Consider the following 12,600-nt stretch of genomic DNA (forward strand, 5'->3'; position numbering starts at 1 on the left):
TGAAAGGAATTCGGAGATTCGGGGACGACCATTGCATTATTTCGGATACGGCCTATTGCATCACCACCACCTCATTTTGAAGTCATCTGTGATCAATTACTAAACAGACGCATGGCAACATAGACTCCCTTTGTTAAACTAAGGACATAGGTAAGGACTGTAGTATTCTGTGCAACTAAAATAAATCACGTCCTATCAAGATATGTTTTTTGAGACGCAAAATTTCATTTGAGGGAGCTCTCTAAAAATATCACGGGCCTTCCTGTCACGGGATTTGTAGACATCACGTGCTTCTTTTGTCTGAGGTGTGATCGCGTGAAACGCTTACATATTATAATGACCGCAATGTCGAATAAAGAGCTCCAGTTCTGACGAAATATTGGGTCGTTCGGCGATTCTGTTGAAGTAAAGGTAAGTTTAGCGAAGTTACAATTCGAAAATTGTATAATACATGATTGTCTGTGCGAAAGCAGAGCGCCGATAAGGTTGTAGTAACACATTTCGCGTGGCTGGAGGCGAAGAGTTATCTTCGAATCAGTTCTAGAATGTTACTCGGTAGCTAATGATTTTGACGTCTTTCTGTCCTCGACGATTTAATGGCCATGCGTTAAAAAGCTTGAAGTAGTTCGCAAGTCGAACAGAGCTTTTATTTGATATTGGTCGATCGATGTAACTCACTCAGGCGTCGAATTTCGTACACTGTCTCGAAAATAATTACTTCGCTATTTACCAACTTGTGCATCACGCATCGACTTAAAAAAAGGGTTATACTACAATTACGGACTGCAATTACAGTCAAAGTTATCATTTTAAGTTTTGTTTTAGTCTGCTTGTGCGTGCATAATCTGCATTTATTTTAAAATTAATTATTTGCGTGAACCAGGGGCGGAGCGGAAGACTCCTGAAATTTTCGTATAGGCATCATCCAACAAAAAATGACGTCACATCCGGTTTAAACTGCGCTTCGCGGCTCGTTTCACAAAGCGAGAAAATGGCGTTTCGATTACTCACGATTTCCCTCTATTTGTAAACCATCAGTTTCGTTTCATTTTATATTGAGGATGGAAAGATGTTGCAGACACATTACTTCGACTTTTTAAGCAAAAAATTCGGGAAAAGAGAAAAGTTTATTATTGTTTTGAAGCAAAATAACGGAGAGCCTTTGGTCATCGTCGGGCGAATTTTACACATTTGCAAAACTGGTGTTATTCCGACTTTTGGTTCTTGTTGTTCGTGATTTAGTGATAACAATAAGTGCAATAGCCTATAATGTTAACAACAACCTGGATGAAGTATTGCTGGCCATAGTTTGCACTGTGTACTACGGGAACATAATTAACAGAAGCCGTTTAGCTCCGAAAGTCGCTGTCACCAGAGCTTTTGTTGCTCTTGGCTCACGTGTATTGGTAGAAGAGACAAGCTGGATCGCATGCTGAAGGTCAGTATCCCACATTCCCACATCTCTCGTTGAAGATTGTTGTTTTCAGTAAGATACAGTACATATATATTGGTACTTTGGGGTCATCAGTCTCTTTCTCTGGTGAGTGCTTTTAAAACGCCCAGTAAAAGCTTGATTCACGGCATGGAAGCTTATGTCTCGCTGGATCGAAATTCGAGCAAGATTTCTAAGTTCTAGTCTTCTTTAAAAGTAATTAAATCAATTATTCAAATCCAGGCCATCAGGGGGAATCTGCCATTGAAGCTGCCCAAAGTTTAGGTCCTGTTTAAGGACCTTCCCCTTTGAAAATCGTGGGGGTGTTCTTTGAGGCAACACAGGTCCCATTTATATGGTCTCGGGTACCCGAGATAACCCTCCCCCTGAGGCAACTTTATCAAGTGTTTGTATGTGAAAATGTAGCCCCTGTAGGCCGAGTAAAAGTTGACCCAGCATGATTTTTTTTTTGACCCTGCGTGATTATTCGTAACTCTTATTAAATAATCAAATGTGCAACTATTCCTCTTTGTTTAAGTTTCCGTCAGTCATTTGATCACGGTGTGTTTTGCTGAGTTAATTTTCTCTTCTTTGGTACAAATTGCTGCTTTAAATCTTAAATCTAGACATTACGTGACACTCGCCATGCTGAGAGTTGTTCCAGTTAGGCGAGCCAAAGTGTTTACGTATACTCAAAGAAAAGTTGTTGGTTACTTTATATACCAAGGCAAGTCAACTCGTTCACCTGAATTGTCTCGCCCCCAAGTCTGGTTCGTGATCCTCGTGTAAACAGTTGGTTGAATTTTGCAAAGAAATAAGTGAAAAGTTACGTAGGTTCGCCAGGGTAACTCGGGGAAACGGTTGTCTCTGGCACACAAGAGCCATTCTATTTTATTTCCATTTTCCCTCTTCCTCTTCCAACTGATTATGCGAAATGTACTGTCCAAAATCTTTATGGGTACTGGTGTTTGAGAGTGTCATTTTTATCACTTAACTGTGGAATGTACCTCACCTTACAGACACCCCCATTAACACAGCCACCTCATTATTATGGCCACTCTATTCTGGCTCAAACAAAAGCTCAGTCGGTCATTTTCTTATTTATTAATTATACAGTCAGATTTTTGTGGCCTGTTGGTGACCAGATTAACAGAATTCTGACACATTGTAGGAGTAATTTATGCAACGTGTAGTTCCAGAAAATATCCATACCTCCCCCACGGAAGAGAATTTTTCTGAGTCCCCCCCTCCACCCCTCTGGAAATTCCTATTGAGCTTCATACGTTTCTTTAAATTTTTTGGTCTTATAGAATCTCCCCACCCCCCAGGAAATTCCAATCCCTTCTGTGGGGGGAGTATGGATATTTTCTGGAACTGAACAATTTACATGTACAGTAAGCAACAGGCATCATTTTGATAGTGAAGTCCCTTGCATACATGTAACTCTTGATTATTTTGAGATTTTATCTTTATTATGTCATCAATGCAATAATATTTTGATTCCTGCTCCAGCGGGAGGAGGGGGGGGGGAAACTCTCCTCTATGTGCTATATATAGCTATGTGCAGCCCCAAAGGGTATGGTTATTCAGCCGTTTTGGTCATAAATACTCTAGGGTAAGGCTTTTGCCCTCTAGTCTTTAATTTGGTACATTTTTTAGAATAAGCTACCTCAATTTTCATCATTATCGATAAGACTTTTGTTAGGTATAATAATCTTAAATTTAGAAGACTTGTAGTGATCTTTTAGAATTCACATAAAAGTTGATATCTTGACAACTTTCCTTTAGCTGTGTCACTTCATGATAAATTAGCAGTTTGGTATGTTGTAGCATAGAACTTTAATTAAGTTATCACACCGGTATCACAGAGGTCATGGGTTGGAATCCAGTTCATACCTAATTTTTTTTTTTCAGGCTATAATTTCACCTTTCCTCAAGTTGTGTATAGTTGCAATGATCAATCATGTCTTTATAAGTTAATCAATGTATATATGTCACACTGACTTATATTTTAACATTTTATCTTAAAGTTTGTTTATTTGTTTTATTGTGTGGTTCTAGAAAATGTCCAATTACCCACCCCAAGGAGATTATTGGAAATTCCAAGGATGGGGAGGGTCTCAAAAGCCAAACTTTTTAAAAAAAAGTATTAATCAAAATTGGAATTTCCATAGGGATGGGATGGGGAGATATCTGTTTAATAAATACGTAAATAATATGTACAGACCCATTATCTGATGTGAAGACTGTGCAACATATCCTGGCCAATAAGCTGCCAAGGTGTAGCATCCTTGTTATCAATTTCAAGTACCAAATTAAAGAAGATCAGCCTGTTAGATGGGAGAGGGGAATTTTTCAAAATATCATGAACTAAAAATATATATATATTTTCCAAACTCAATCATGTTAGTAGTGTTAGTGTCTGTTTATTTATTTATTTATTTATTTATTTATTTATTTATTTATTTATTTATTTATAGAGATAGTCATACATTCTTGCAAATATTCTGGGAGTCTCCCACATACCATTTAGATCATCCAGTCCCCCAGGAAAGTTATGAAATTTATTGTCCAAGTAAACTACTGAACCATGGCTCCAGTGGGGACAGTGCTATTACATGTAAGATGCAATTTGCAGATGTGCTACATAATATGAGCTTAACAGTTTTGGTGCCATGGCAACAGACTGCATTTCAGACCTTCCCTGATATTCTAGGCCTTTCTGGCCACCTTTGGAGTTCCATTTTGATATTTGCCAATGGTGCTTCATCTGCATGATCCAGCAAGCCTATTAAATAGTAAGGTTGAAGTCATGGCCTTGATTAATGTTTTTCAAGCTGAAAATCACAGCATTATTGAAATTGGGTTAGAGGGGACCGGAAAAGATTGAGTTGCCAATTGGGAACATATTTTTTACAGCCCTATTAATGTGTTGCCTGTAGAACTATAACTGGCTACCAAGTTTCAATAATCTCTGCTGTATATATGGTCTGCACTTGATGTAATATTGGGTTTGGTGTATGACATCATCAGTCCTCTCATTTGCATATATTTTACACATTTTAAACTTAAATATCTCCAGAACTAATGCAGATATTTGCAAAGGTAAACAGTGCTTTTTGTAATCTAAAGTGAAATTCTATTTGATACTCCTAAAAATTCTGAATCAAGGGGTAAAAATTTGATGATAGTAGCATGCCAAATCATTGAGTTGAATTTATGCTGCTGACATTTACATGTACTGTAAGGTGTTGAAGAGAATTTTGGAGGGGAATTTGGTGTGTTTATTGAATTGCCAGAGGTTGGTTAGTTGGTTTTGTTATTGCTTTGTCATTATCTTCCATGTATTTTTTTTAAAAGCAGAGTGGTTGGTAGCAAAAGCAAAACTGGCAATATTCTCACTTACCTGTGTTTCTAAAGTCATGTTTTTAGGTTTTTGTGGTTAATCTATTAGTAGCTGCACTGTCTTAAATTACAACAGAGAAGATGTGATTTTAATTATGTAAGTTATACTTTGGTATCGTTTGTATCAAAATTATAGTAACGTCCTGGTTCAATACATGTTTGCCTCTGCATTAATTTGATTAAACTACTGTAGTTTATTTTTTAATCGAATTTAATTCTGTCAAAAGGGAGGTGGGAATCTAAGTGCAATAGTAAACTAGACCAACAAATATACGGAAATCTACCACCATTGCTTTCGTGGCTGGGTGGAGATGAATCCAAGTCAGACCAAAATTGGAAAAAAAATTACTGATTTAATGTGATTATGAAGGGTTGAAATGGGATCCTGGCTATGGGAGAGCAGGAATCGGGACTGAGGGGGTGGGTGCTTGTGAATTTAAGAACCTCTCTGAAAGTGAAAACAAACTGTAGGTTTGAAAAGTTTAAAGCGGAAGTAAAAATTATACTTTAATATATCTTGTTTATTAAGGTGGTAAATGAGCAAATACCCACTTACGGTGAGTCATTGAAACAATGACATAATTTATATTTGTCTTTTCTTAGGTGGTTACTTCCTGGCATATACACCCCACACAGGCATACAATGCTATGATTTAGATGATGCAACCTGCTTTCCCATGTTTAACATACACGTAAGAGTGTCAGTGGACCAGAGTACAAGTGTGATTTCTCTACTGATAATGAGAATTATAATAAAGATGCAAAGCCACTCTGGTGTGATTAATTTAATTATTCCATAACAGTAAAGTGAACCAGTTAGACCAAAGGTTGCACTCTGTAAGATCAGGTGTACAAAAATTAAATAGAAAATTTCACTAAATCAATTTTATTAATTAAGTAAACTTCTCTACAAAATATATTTGGTAAGTTGTTGTACTGGTAAGAATATATTTTGGAATTTTTTTCTGGGAAATGTTTCCATTTAAAAATGTAGCTCAGATGCCACAACTATAATTCTCATTTCTGTGGTGTTTTCTTTTGTGGTAAATTGTGAAAACAAATTATGTTGACCTACATGTACGTTAAAAAAATATACAAGTAGTAGCTCTTCTGAAAAAAAAAGTTAATTTATTGTTGTTTCTTCCTGTTCATTTTTTCCTTGAACATTTTTATTTTCCTAATAAGTAGTTTAGCTAGCCATAAAAGTGTTTTGTTGTCTCTGAGACCATTTTCAAGATAAAAAAGTGATTTGTATATAAAATTTGAATTTTTTTTTTGGGGGGGGGGGGGATTGGGGACCTTTTGAGAATTTCCCTACAAAGATCACAAGGTACAAGGGAAGGGGCAAAAATAGAATTTTGAGTGATAAAACATATGTTTTCATTATCAGTCTGGGCCTCTCTGTGAAGCTGCAAAGTGTACTTGAGGATAATGTTATACCCATTTTAATTCAAAATACAAATGGAAACTTGCCTTGACAATCACTTAATCTCTTGGCACTGTTTTGTTTTTTAATAATTGCCTTTTTTCACAATACAATAATTTGAACATCTTTGTTACACAAGCTGGTGGGGGGGTGGGGTGGGGGGGGGGGTATTCTACAAAATTTTAAATGGAAAGGCCTTATCTCAAGGTCCAGTACCCCTTACCCTTTTGTATACATTTGTACCATTTTGATAGAAATGGCACCTCTTTTGTCGACCTTACATTGCAAAAGGGTAAATGTACCCCTTTAACAAACCTTTTTAAGAATACTGCATCCCTTTTCTATTCCCTTGGAAAGAGGTTAATAAACAATATTATAGAATCTCTTCATTCTGGCTGAGGAGAGTAAATGAGAGCTTTTCAACAACATTTTAGAACCAGAAGAATGGAATCCCTAGAAAACAGATTTTCCTACCCTTTCATACACCTCAACTTGTGAAATCCCTATCATTTTATACCTGAAGCCTGAAAAAGGTACTCATCGTGAGCTGAGCCACCCCACATAGGTCATTACAGAGAGCCTTCCCACATACACAAGTCAGGAACTCTTGACAAGTACTGTAAGTAGTGATGAAGCTGGCTTCAAGACTGGTCTGAGCCAGCTTCTTCACTTTTTTAGCACAAACTTGTTGCTCTCTGTCAATTTCTAGTACGAAACCTTTTCTTTGCTGATCTGGTCCAAGTTCACAGACACTAGCATCACTCTCACGACACTGACTGTATCAGTGTCACTCACAGTCTGATTCTTCAGTTTCACTGCACCATGCTTCATCATCACTCATCATTGTTAGACATGAGTTCATTAGCTTGTAAAATTCACTAGCCTGTGTTGCTATTGCCTGTTCCCAGACTTGCTTTTATGGCTAGATGTAGGGGCATGAAATTTCACTACTGTTTACGAACAATTTGTTTAGATGGCATATTGAAAGAGTGATGAATTACTGAAAATTGTCAGTATTGTTAGTGTTTTCTCATTCCCTTGAGGATTGAAATATCTTGATGTAAGATTACATAGAGGAAGCACACTGAAATATAATGCACAATTTTTTAGTAACCTTTCAAAATGGGTTGCCAATATGACAGGGATTAATAAATAAGGAACTTGGTCTGCAAACAGGGCAAATAAGAGGGTTTGAAGAAAAGGTGCATGGTTGACCTCAGTGGTGGGGGGGGGGGGGGTATTGGAACTTAACGTTGCTGACGTTTAACACGGTTGAAACGGAAAAATAAATTTGATTATAAATGAGAAAAAACCACGACATGCCCAAATTACTTAATCGCCGTTAAAACTAATCCTCTTGCTTTTTTTAAGGGGTTCACGGCCTACCTGTAACGAAGCGTTTATCAATTAAGGGATTGCTTAGGGAAAACTTATCTTGTTTAAGGTTCATAACCAATCGTAACATATTTTATGGCATCAGTTTGAGTCATGAGCAAACACATGAGTTTGTGTTAGTGTCGATCGGCAAGAAAGTTCTGCAAAGCGCGTTATGTGTGTGGGTCTATTCTTGCAGTGATACGATTAACAGCACTCAAGTACTCTCGAGTGTTGGCAACAGTAAATTTTAAAAAATGCGCTTCTGTTTATTAGGTTACCCCATGTCTAGAAACCCGTCATTGTGCATTTTTCTTAGTGTGATGCCCACCTAAGAGAATAGGATATTTGAATTGAGTGCAACTTACCTAGAATTCATTATTTCCACACAAACGATGACTCCTGTGGAATTCAGCGAGGAAGAAATGGCGACATTTCGTAAAAACACGCCTTCAAAACAGCGTGTTTTTGAATAAATGATTACCCTGTCCTTCAAACAAACTGATATGACGAGGAAGAAGACAAAATTTTGTTTATCGTGGCCAAATAAAACGTTAAAAATATCCGGTCGATTGCAAAATATTGCCATTTTACTTACTGAGAGAACGATTATGCCATGTTCAAATTTGATTTTGCCGCTCAGCGCTCTTTTTTACCGGATGTGACGTCATTTTTTGTTGGATGATTCAGATACACAAAAAGTGCCAGGCGTCGCAGAGTGTTCTCCCCCGCCCCTGGCGTGAACTTGTTGGCAGCATGTACATTTGTACATTTTTGGCACGATTTTCGATCCAAGCACATGTTTCGCCGTTCGGTTGCGAGCGTTTCTTTTTGATTCAGGCAGGGTTCGATCCATAGAATCGCTAACCGGGAGGGTATTCGAAGAAAAACATGTTGCAATCACTCTGACAACTCCTGGAGCGTCTGAAGGTTACCGTTTTGATCGACCACTGTTGACCTCAGTTCATGCAGACAAATTATGTGTGTCTGGTATAGAAACGGCCATCTAAAATGATACGACTGATTTATAAACTTAAATCACAACGAAACACCGTTCGGTACGGTTAGGTGAGCTGAAACTGTGACACTGGTAGTACAGTATTACAAAGTCGCTGTAAATAATTTGCATTTAGCATTTACTATGAATAAGTCCAATAGTTATCATACGCGTCAATAAAAACCTGCGACGCGGACATTACGCAATCTTCGTTTTTGTTTTGTAGAGGAGACACTAAGCCGATAGTACTTCTACGTGTACATGTAGAGGTAATCTGGTTACAGACCGTCAATTATTTTCCCTAACGCGTTATGCAGAAGTTCTCTGGCTTTCGCTTGTAGCTAAGAGGAGAACAAAGACTCTAGTCCGGGTGGCCGTTTTCATCTGTATGACAAAAAACAATTCAATGCTAACATTTTAGCAGAAAAGTGATTAGTTGTAAGCAGAATTGAGCGGCGCGTAGCGGAATTTTCAGCCAAGGGTGGAAATGAAAAAGCTAAAGAAACTTATAAAAAACCAAACAGGTTAATCTTATTGCATGTTGTTTCTAATGATTTGTAGTACGGTTCTACCGGAGAGGTTACAAATTACTTTGTTATACAGGGTTTTCACTCACGTCGCCAGCACACATGCAAATTTATTGAAACAAAAGGAAGTTCTGACATAAGAAAAAAGTTCATCTCGCACAGGATTCGCCGCCGTTTTATTGTTTTGGAACGCATCTATGGCTGCCGTGAGATCATGTGGAAACGCTCTACATAGCTGGCCCCGGTTGGTCGAAAGGTGGATAAATCGCGCGGTTTGCTTTTTTAACACTTATCCACTGAATCTATAGCGATTTATTTGGTGAATGTATGGGTTATTGACTAAGTGTGAGGTCAAGATGGCTGGGTAGTAGCCAAGTTCTTTTTTTGCGTGTTTGTGGACCGAGACGGAGTCGAGGTTCATAAACTCGCAAAAAAAGAACGAGGCCAATATCCAGCCATCTTCACCAAACAAGCTGTTGAGATTAATCTAACGCGCGCTCTCATTCGTTGATTTATGGTCACGTGATACTGCTTAAGTCTATATGTTGCCCGGCATTACAATGTAATCTAGCATTTCGGGCTATTTTGTAGATTGCCTCGCATCCACGTTCAATAACATTGCAAAATGTAAATGATAAAACCAACCGTACCAGGAAAAGGGCTAATGTCGCCCGCTCTTCCATTAACCAGAGCCCAGGAACCAGAGGTTACTTCGACTTCTACTTGACTTATAACTTTACACTAAACTCCAGCTATTTACCAAAACGCTTAATTACTGGTCCCTTAGGAAACGGTTAGTTTTGTTTGCCCACGAATCCGAAGTCTCGGGAATCGTCGAGATTCTCGAGAAAACAAACCTTAAAGTTTTCGTCGAGACCAGTGAATAAGTGTACAGATAAACGACTGAGGAAACATGGCGCCATGACTCAAAACCTAAGTCTTCAAATTCGAACCAGTTAGAGAGATACCAGCTCAATACCGCCAAACCAGTCAGTTTAAGAGACTCATTAACTACACTTTAAAGGCCAAGGTTTCTTTTATATTATCACAACATATATTGGACGTAAAGTGAGTCATGTACTTGAAATTTCCGTCTTGTCATTCAGACGTAATTTATCCTCAGTGCGTTGCGATGACTTGGCACAATTAAAGTGACCTAACTCATTTTTATTGTTTTTACAGTTCAACGTTGTGGAAGAAGTTTTGAAACAGGTACGTAAATCATTCAGCTGTTTGTTTTTAAATCCGTTTTTCCTACGTCCCTACTGTAGAGGTGATCACAGCTAGAAAGCCGGCCGCCGCGATCAAGATTCACCGTATTTAACTTATTATACAAGTTGTTCTTTGTCATCTATAGCTAGCCTTCGTTAAAGTGCCACTGAAACGAAATTTTTGTATGTGAGATTTTTGCTTAGTAATAAAGTTTCAACCTTACTTGGAAACACTGCAAACTTTTTTTTCGCATGCGGTAAGCGAAAACTGCTTTTTCAGCCGTTCGAAGTTGGCTGGTTAAGCCCAAAATTGGCGGCCATTTTGGCGCGGCCAAAACAGCCTAGTGACGTCACTGGTTGTATTACTCTCATGCTGCGCTGAAAATTTAGAGTGATTATGGGAGAAGAGATTACTGTTCGAAGCCCCCCAAAAAACATCTTAAGGACATCTCGGAGCTGTAAAGCAGATAATCACAGTAGCCTTAAACATGAAGAGGTCGAGAGTCGATCCTGGGGCTTTCCAGTCTATTTAATTGGATATTTGCAGGATATTTTATGTAAGCAAGCAAACGAGTGGGAGTTCTTAGATCGCAAAATGATCGGGACTCTTGGTGAAATGCCAGCACTCAATTAAACAATATCTACACTCATAAAGTAAAAAAGACATGAAAACAAGAGAAAGCGGCTTTTGAAAATATTATCCGGACTGCTGCTGCACGAATCGCAGCAACAACGCTTTGAGTTTTCGAGTTGCTTCGCTTCGAGGAAACCGGACGCTTTGTGAGTTTCACGGCGGACGAGATTGTGCCACAGTGACCTTTAGTCCAGTTGTATCTGCTACATCCTGCAAGTTATCACAACAGCAACAATTTAAGAAACCCTCTTCTTTTATATGAGGGAGCGAATTTAAACTATAAAGGTAAACTAAGCTGCCATGACCCTACAGGTATGTTTTCAGGAAACGAGAGAAAGCGTGACAATGTCGGCGGCGAAAGGTCTATATGCAAATTAGTTCAAATTCTGTTTAATGAACCTTCGAAAGGTGTGTAAACTAGTGACGTTTTAACGAATTGTTTTGAACTTGGATATTATTAAATGAAGATCATAGACATAAGTATGTGCTAAAGAACTCAAAGTAATCCATCGGCCGTGGAATATTGCAATTGGGAGATACGTGTAAAAGAGAAGCGAAATTCCCGCTTTGTTTACACTGATACGTATGCGGCGATAAAGCAAACCCTGCTGCGGATCACAATTTTCAAAGATACATTTTGTCTACCACAAGAACTCTCACTTATTAGTATCATAAAAAGATGCCCTCAGTGTGCAAAGAAGTACTCGACTCAAAGCTTGTGGACCGTTAATAACTTCGTGATTGTGCGGATGGCTGATGCGCTTACGGCTTTTAATGCAGTAAAGTTGCCGAGGATATATTCGAACCTTGTTAATAGACCTTAGATCAACGTGAGAATCCAACTTTCAGAACCAGGCTGAAAACAGACGACGAAATATCGTGTTTAGGCTTCAGGACGTGATATAAAAGTTGCCACACTCGTCTTCGAAATCTCCAATCGAGTACTCAACATGTTCGAAAAGTATACTGAGCTGTTATAATCTGTAGCATTTACTCTGGTGAATCTACACTCTCTGGCGCCCTCCAACGTTTATGATGTGTATTTCCTGTCAAGGCTGGACAGAAATTACAAGGTAAAAAACTAGTAGGTATCGACAATATGAAGAATAAACTTGAATAACTCAAGTGAAAACAAGAGAGAATCTATAGCGCTTCTTGCGTGAATACAACCAGTGACGTCACAAGGTCCTTAAACTCGGTTCCAGAGCCCGGACACAGTTTTGCTCCAAAAAGTCGATTTCAACATCTAAAAAAAGCACTTTCTGTTGGGATATGGCAGAAATAAAGTTCACCATTACTTTCAGCACGTTTGAAACTATAGATTGGGATAAAAAAAGAGAGTACGAAAATTTCGTTTCAGTGGCACTTTAAAGGGATAGCCTCACGGCTCAAGCTCAAGTTATTTTAAGCTGCAAGCTACAAGTGCAGGCTCATTTGATTCCATTGTTAACGAAACAATGCGGAAAGCAAGCTGTTGACTGTTACGGGAAAATTTTGTTCGAAAACTTCGCCGTCAGTGGAGTCAACTCGGCAGTGGAGAGAATATTTCTCAGTTCTGACCACTGTGTATTGTTTATAAACCAAACTGATGCGA

The 12,600-nt window shown here is 38.4% G+C and overlaps 1 protein-coding gene across 2 annotated transcripts in view; it reads left to right on the plus strand.

Moving 5' to 3' along the window:
* Nucleotides 1–279: 279 nt before the first annotated feature.
* LOC110063414 (ribitol 5-phosphate transferase FKRP-like) overlaps nt 280–12,600 on the plus strand; it is a 16,694-nt gene continuing 4,373 nt past the window's right edge. Inside the window, exons 1-2 of one of the 2 annotated variants that reach the window (XM_089288132.1) lie at nt 280–411; nt 10,344–10,373. The gene's annotated coding sequence lies outside the window, so the exon portion shown is untranslated. The remainder of the gene's footprint in view (nt 412–10,343; nt 10,374–12,600) is intronic. The other variant, XM_020770399.2, reaches the window with a different exon arrangement.

Source organism: Orbicella faveolata, unplaced genomic scaffold, assembly GCF_042242905.1.
Source record: "Orbicella faveolata isolate gen_17 unplaced genomic scaffold, um_ofav_v1 contig_15, whole genome shotgun sequence".
Taxonomy (NCBI): domain Eukaryota; kingdom Metazoa; phylum Cnidaria; class Anthozoa; order Scleractinia; family Merulinidae; genus Orbicella; species Orbicella faveolata.